At 42.6% G+C, this 7,700-nt stretch overlaps 1 long non-coding RNA gene across 2 annotated transcripts; it reads right to left on the reverse strand.

Annotated features, from left to right (window-relative positions):
* Window positions 1-2,011: 2,011 nt before the first annotated feature.
* LOC125722453 (uncharacterized) lies at window positions 2,012-7,681 on the reverse strand. 2 transcript variants are annotated; one of them, XR_007386388.1, is made up of 2 exons: window positions 7,513-7,681; window positions 2,012-4,576 (listed from the first exon to the last, which is right to left on the reverse strand). It is a non-coding gene; the product is annotated as an uncharacterized LOC125722453 (long non-coding RNA). The 2 variants fall into 2 exon arrangements; XR_007386389.1 differs by having other exon boundaries at window positions 7,402-7,681.
* Window positions 7,682-7,700: the final 19 nt, after the last annotated feature.

The raw sequence follows: 7,700 nt of genomic DNA on the forward strand, positions 1-7,700 counted from the left end.
ATATTAGGCCCTGAGGGAGTAGCCATTCAGATACGGAGGATGGGAGTAGTGGGAGAATGGTACAACACACCAGAGGAGGAGCCCCCCTTAGCAGTGGCTTTTAATCAGCCCACGCTGGATCTGGGAGAAATGATGGGGCGAGCAAAGCAGGTGGTTTGGGTGCCGACAGAACATGGAGGAGTGCAGGCAGCAGCAGGAGAGAAGCTGGTAAGGAGTCAGTCGAGTGCAGAGAGTGTAGGAGATTTCAGAGGTTTGTGGTTGTGGAGCATGATAGGAGTGCAGTGTGAAGGGAAATAAAGGACAGAGGAATGTTGGCAGGAGATGGAAGTGCCTGAGGAGGTGTGGTTCCGCTTTGGAACCCCGCCCCTCCCATCTGTGGTCAACCTTCCCCTTCTCAGTCTCTTATTTCTGGCCAGACGCGAGATCTTCATGGTTTATGCAGCGTGCAAGCGTTTTTCCCCTCCTTGTGTTCCTGTCTTCCTGTGTACTGATCTCTGCTTCGCCTCCTTGGCTCCAAGTCATGCCTGGCGCGCTTACTGCCATCTACGATCAGCCGACCTGGATTACCGACAGCGTCTGCCGTTTCAGCCCTCTGACAGCCGACGCCGGACCCCCGGTTACATAGGATGGATGGATGGCTTCGAGCTTGTATTTGAAATAGAAACATCGCAGCGGTTCTCAGGCAAGAGCTGGACATATTTATTTTTCAGCTTGTTTTTGGTAAAAGCAAGAAATATAAGCTTTGTGCGTCTGTACTCTGGTCTTACTCCCTGCACACATTGATTGCACGGAAGGACAGTCACTGCAGTCAGCTATTCTCACAGACTGACTTTCTCCTTTAAGTGCTGATACTGCAGAAGAAGATGGATCATTTGCTTGCTTAATAACCACAAGCACCCATATTGCAGAATGAATGAGACTGAAGTGGATGAAAGGCCACGTCATTCTGTCTGCAGTGAAAGAAATAATAGCAGGAGTTGGAATTGATTATGATTATGGAGAAAATGGCTGGCTATGGTGAGAAAGCTGTGGAAATTTGTACCAATTCACATCGGTGAGGGCATAAAGGGTTATTTCATTCAGTATGGGAAGAATTCACATATTTGTGCGAGGAAGGTAACAAAGGTTCACTAAAGTACACTATATTAACTTTGAATATCCTTAATTAAAATATTATGTACAGTATAACACTGCACCTTTTAACAGGCTGCATGTCTGGCAGTGAAGGTCACATTCAGTTTGCTGAATGTATTCTCTGTCTTAAATGGTCGGCCTATTTTTCCTTCTGCTGGATGATGTATCCAGTTTTCTAATAAACAAAGAGTATACTAAACAAGTTGATGTTCTGTGTGTCTGATACCTGTACCTGTTTGGCAAAGCAGTATATAGTTACTGCCTACACTTTTGGCTGTGCATGTGTGATTTTGATGGGAATATTATATTTTTATATCTGTGTAGACTTTTTCAGCAATAATTGAGTTTATCCTTCTGTACAGTATTTAAGGTTTTGGTAATTCATCATTTATTTGTATTTGTGCAGTGTGCAGTTACCAGGTTATAAATAAATAAACAAATAAATAAATGTGACATCAGAAGAGATGTACAATGACAGTAAAATGTGTGAAAGTACTGGAATGTGAAAAATGTGTGTGAGTCTCCACATGTATAAAGCGGCTGTATACCATAAGGAAAAGGAGCAATGGATGAATTACATAAAGTGCTTACTGTCCAAAACGACAATGAGTCATGTTTGGCGTAACATAAATATTCAGTGAGTTAACCCTTCGAACTCGACAAACGCAAAATGCGTTTTTCGCACCTATTAATCTGAAGCTCTTAACTTTGGATATGCATAATGCACAGACAAGAATCATATGTCTTTGGAATCAAGAGAACTATCAGCTAACTTCACCAAGTCACCATATGGATGCAAAATCAAAGATTTCTGCCTGGCACTAAGCATGTATTCCTCTGTCACGTCACCGGTGGGAAGTAGGACCCAAATGCAAGCTGTAGGGCAGAATCCCCTTCGTGGGGAGTTTTATTGACAGGCAGGTTTGGGCACAGAGACGCAAACAGACAAGGACACAACTGGAGAAGATAAGACTGGGCACTTTACCAGACTAAGGAATGGGAAAACACAAGGAAGCTGATAGTGACTGACAGAAGGGGAGGAAGGTTGACTAAATGGGCAAGACATGACAGTAAACGCCCCCCTCCCAATCCTGTGCCCTCCGGGTACAAGGGCATCATTAAGGGGACACACAGACCAGGGCAAAACCAAGGACAACAGGGGAGACTAACCCCCAGGACACAACTCATGACAGGCCAGGTAATCCAACAGGGATGCTGACTATGGACCAAAAGACAGACAGTGGGTGTCAGTGGGTAAGTGGGAACAAAGGACACAGTAGAAGGAGACAAAAGGGAGGGATTGGGCATCAAAAGGACCAAAGATGGCACAGGGACAGACAAGGCAGGACACAACCAGACAAGACAGGCAAGCAATGGAACCAGTGCAACAATAATATGGCCAGGAGAGGGGAACCTAAAGCGGGAAGCAAGAGTGACTGGAGTGGGGGCTGGAACAGTGAAATCAGGCTAAGAGGTGAAACCAGGGAGAGCCACGGGGAAGCAAGACTACAGACCAAAGACTGAGGTATTAGGAGGGGCAAGACACTAGGTAGCATGGGAGGTAAAGTGAACAGTTCAGGGCCTCTGATGGGCTCCGGGGTGCCGCAGAAGGGTCACGGCCAGGGGGGCCTTTGGAATCCTGTCTGGGTCTGTAGAAGCTCTACTCGTCTGCGGCAGCCGAGGGAAGAACAGCATCGGTAGACGGCGAGGGGTTGGCAGAGTCGGAGGGTGTCGAGGGGCAGGCAGGACAGGAACTGGACCAAACCAGGGACCCTGCAAAACAAAAACACAGGCCAGTACCAGCGCCATGAGGAGACCGGAGGTGGTTCCTTTTGGGAATCATTGAATGGGATAACCTGAAAGACCATCTTGGACCAAGCTTGGATCAGGAGGCAGGTCTGGGTAGCATAACCTCGTTTTTTCCTCCTGGACCTCAGCCCACGACTGGATTTCCGTTGACCCTGCCGTTGTCGCGGCGATAGCCTCCTCGGCTGGGGAAACTTTGGCCACGGGGCTGACACCACGGAGTGGGACTCAGGTCAAGACCTGGAGGCTCCCACTCCATGTCCTCCGGGGGAATGTCCTCCAGGTCAGCCCCCTCTGGGCTGGCATTGTCCGGAGAGTCTGATGCCAGGCTGGGGATGCCTTAATCCAGGCTGACTGTGCCTTAATCCATACTAAATGTAAATAAACATAATGAAATTTAAAAGAATAAAATGGTAATTAGAGGAAAATTTAACGTGTAAGTTTTAAAAAAAATGGGCTTTTCCTTTTATCCAGATGTCTGCAAGCGCTGTGACTGATGAATGGTGATGTATGAGATCCTGAGACTGGGCGACGCTTCCAAGGATGGGTGGCAGGTGGCATTTCCCAGGAATTACAGGCTGGAGATGCCTGAGGAGCTCTCCTGGAGGGAAGACAGAAAGAGAAGAAGGGAACAAGCAGAGGCTGTGGGGAGAAAAAGGCTGCAGAACCAGTTAAAGTTGTACAGGTGGATTGTACAAATGCCCTCAAGTCTTGGTCCATGAGGGTTCCTGTTTTTAATTTACAAAAAAACAATAAATTAATTTTAAATAAATCTTAAGGCTTCTCATTTACATCTTTCTAGTAGTTAAAACACATACAATCGAATAACTTGCCTGGTGATTTTGGAACTTCCGACTCCAAAGCAAAATAATACAGATTACAAGTACATGCATTATTCTACTTGCGGAAAAGGGATAAATTAAATAAAGGGTTAACTTTGGAATCTAAAACAAAAACAGCAATATCATATCAAGGGTCTTCAATACCTTTTTCCTGTGTCTGCTCCCTTTACATGTAGATACTGATATAAACACGTACCTTTAAAATATATTATGTTTAGTTTATAAGCTTATTTCATTACAACAAACAAGCACAATCCATAAGTGCACTAGGCCTAACACATGGTTCAGAAGCCTCCTACCCCACCTTACACCAGCCACATGGACACCATCTGTCCAACTGGGCAACTTCAGCGTCTTGTGCCTCCTGAAACGCCACCTCAGTTTCTTCTTCTTCCTCACATCCTTCTTCCTGAATGGTTTCCAGCCATGATCTGCCTCCTTGTGACACAATAGATCCCAAAGCATTCCCTCTACTTTTCTCTCCTTCTCCCTTAACCTCCTCCACATTCACTCCTACCTCACATCCATTCTCCTCACCTCCATTTACCATATGCATTACATTCATACCAGCCTCCGCCCCCTCCATCTCACCATTGGAGGCCCCTTTCTGATACCTCCACATTTTCCCAAGTAGCCCTTCCCAATCCCTCCTTATCCCCCCCAACCTGGACAGTGGGGGTGTCGCTCGTGAGCACTCCTCCACACCGACTCCCCAGTCGATCACCTCGTCACACAGGTTCCAGGCATCCCAGTACTGGGTGTTGATCCAGGCAACCGCTGTCTGAATTTGCTTTCTGAGGAGTAAATGATAGATAGCTAACCAGCTATTTACAGTGATAATTAAATGAATAAAGACCAGACAGATCTTCAACCATACACAAAATACAGTTGCTATAATTATTATAATCATGGGCATAAATTTTATTTAACAGTAGGGGGGGGACAATAGATATAAAATTTCTCATAAGCAATTTTTGAAGGGGACACAAATAATACAGTCAAATTGTACTTATGAAGATTTGTCCCCACAGTGAAAAACTTTATTTCTGTCATTATTATTGTAGCATGGAGACTGTGTCATTATGTTTATTTTCAAAGTTTTTCTCAGGTTCAATGACAAAGCAGATTTTTCTTCAAAACTATTTATTACATTTTTTGTTATGTTGTTTACGGTCAAGCCATCAACATTCAATAAAATTTAAACATGACTATTATTGTGAAAGATATAAAATAAGTAATGTTTTGTATCAAAATCAACAATTAAATTATCGATTTACAGTAACTGTTCTATGCAAAAAAAAAAAACATCTGCAATTTAAAGCAAACTTACATTAATGAATAGACACTAAACAAAAGTACCAAATGTGTTTTTCCTGGTATAACTGGGCCCCACAAACTCTTGGCATATGTTGTTTATGTTAAAGTTGTCCAGCTCGTCTTTCTGCATATTGCAGACTAACAGACTGTGAAGTCTGTCTTGGCCCATAGTAGCCCTTAGCCACGTCTTTAGTCTGCGCAATGCACTGAAGCTCCTCTCAGCTTCACATGAGGACACTGGAACCACCAACAAAATTCTGACAAGGACCTCAATCTGGTCAAACAAGCCTGAAGGGCCAGTGCTTTGGACAGGATCTTAGTCCGTATTCAATAAGCCTTTAGGTGAAAGGAGGTGTAAGAATGAGGATCTTTCCCCTTTTTTAGCATGAGAAATATTAGCTTGGGCAAGAGGTTCAGGTTGTTGAACATGTCCAATAGGAGAGAGGACAACTGGGGCCATAACTTTTTATAGAACTCTGAAGGAAAGCCATCGGGTCTGGGACATTAACCACTTTGCGAAGCAGCCGCCATGGTGGTCAGTTCAGTTACAGTGAGAGTGATAGTGACATCTAAATCATTCACAGCCACACATTCCTATGAAGGAATGGCTAAATCCCTAAAGAAACTATTGAACTCTAGACAACAAGTGAGAGGAGAAAAACTTGAATGCATTATTCATTTCTAGAGGATTTGCTCGTAATAATGAGACCTTGTTTGCATCAGTAGTTCAGCAGTATGTTGAGACACTAGAAATTCAAACTCTGCTTGTATCGTTAGATGCTCCTTATAAACATCATCAGATGGGGAGAAACATATCAATTGTCAAGATCTGCTTCACGCTGTGTTAAATATGCCATCTTCTCCTTCCACAGCTCTCTATCATTGCTTACATATCAGATAATCTGCCCACTGGTATCAGTCTGCAAGGTTTCCAGCGATATGGAAACAAATACATCTGGAGATATATTTAAAGAAAGAAAATTGGCAATTTGTTGTGAAATAAAATCAACAAGGAAAGCAACTGAGTGTTGAACCGTCAAGGACACCATGTTCTAACAAAATTTTCGAGGAGACTGGAACATGATCTGAGAAAGCTATTTTATCATAGCTACTCAGATATTGAGCAAGAAGTCTTATCAACTAAGAAATAGTCAATTTGGGTAAACGTGTGATGAATCTCAGAGAAAAAAACTATACTCTTTTCGAGTGGGATTAAAAAATTGTGAAAACACCTGACACATTAAATTTGTTGGTAAAAGAATTGATCGTTTCGACAGATTTTGAAGGCAGAGCTAACTTGGGGGATGGATGATCCAATTTCGGATTAAAGCGACAATTTAAATCACTCCCCAAGATAAGGTGATAGTTAGAGGTATCAGGTACCAGTGAGAACAGACGCTTAAAGAAAATATCATCACAATTAGGAGCACATGCGTTAACCAATAGTACAGGCGTAATGAACAATAAACTAGTAATTATGACAGATCTCCCATTTGGATCGGGAATCCACATCAGATATGCAAAGAACAAAGGGAATAGATGTATGCAACAATATTGTTACATCCCTTGCTCTACAGCAGAAAGATTGTAGAATGATAGATGTAATCTGTCCATCCACACCTGTCGTCTGATGGTTTAAAATGAGTTTCTTGAAAGAGCATCATACGAGACCTTCAGCGATAAAGGTATTGCAGTATTTCACTGTGTTTGATAGGATTATTAAGGCTGTTATAGTTAAAACTAAGCAATTTACAATAGTATCCCCCCACGCCTCCCTGGTGAGTCCCAGGTTAATCATTACTAAGGCGTACTCCTAACTGAAGTCTGCTATGAAAATTCGGGTTGAAGGCTGTGGCGCAATATGTTAGACTGACTGAAATAAAGCAGAGAAAACGTAATATAAAGAAGTAAGGAAAATAGAGGTTAAAATGCACGGTAATTTCTTGTCATATCGCCGCAAATGCACATAAAGTACGTACGAATTCACACTGTTACAACAACCGATTGCTGCACATATCGCTTTTGAAGGTGAATGCGTACTTGCTTACCAGTTATATCCATCCCTGCGTATATAGCTAACAGAATGTCAAACACCATTGCTGTGCTCTAGAAGTTGCAAAGTAACTTGCTTGCCTGCTAGTGGCACTCCAGTACATTTCTAAAAGCATGCTCAGGCAGTGCCATCTTGTGGTTTGTCATATGTGGAAGCCTCAACAAGCCAAAATCAGCTACTTTTTTTTCCAAAGTACAAAATTAATTTGTATCAGCTAAATGTATGAGTGTTTATAGCCACCGAGCTTACCTTATTGGAAGACAAAGCAGGACATTCACGTATCATGTAATTAATTTAAGAAAGCGGTATTTTGCCTCATTACGCGTGTATTTAAGCTGCAGTGTGGTGGAAGCTTATTACCTTTGAATAACATTCCTTTAAATGTTATGCCTCGGCTCCATTTGCTTGAACAAAATAACGCTTCCTATTGTACTGAACATTCGCTATACAATTTGTTTTTATGAAACTTTCTTTAACATTTAAAAGAAAAGTAGAACTTTCTACATCTGAACTACATAGTACGTCTTCGACATTCCCCGGAAAAATTG

This window comes from Brienomyrus brachyistius, unplaced genomic scaffold, assembly GCF_023856365.1.
Source record: "Brienomyrus brachyistius isolate T26 unplaced genomic scaffold, BBRACH_0.4 scaffold38, whole genome shotgun sequence".
In the NCBI taxonomy this organism is placed as follows: Eukaryota; Metazoa; Chordata; class Actinopteri; order Osteoglossiformes; family Mormyridae; genus Brienomyrus; species Brienomyrus brachyistius.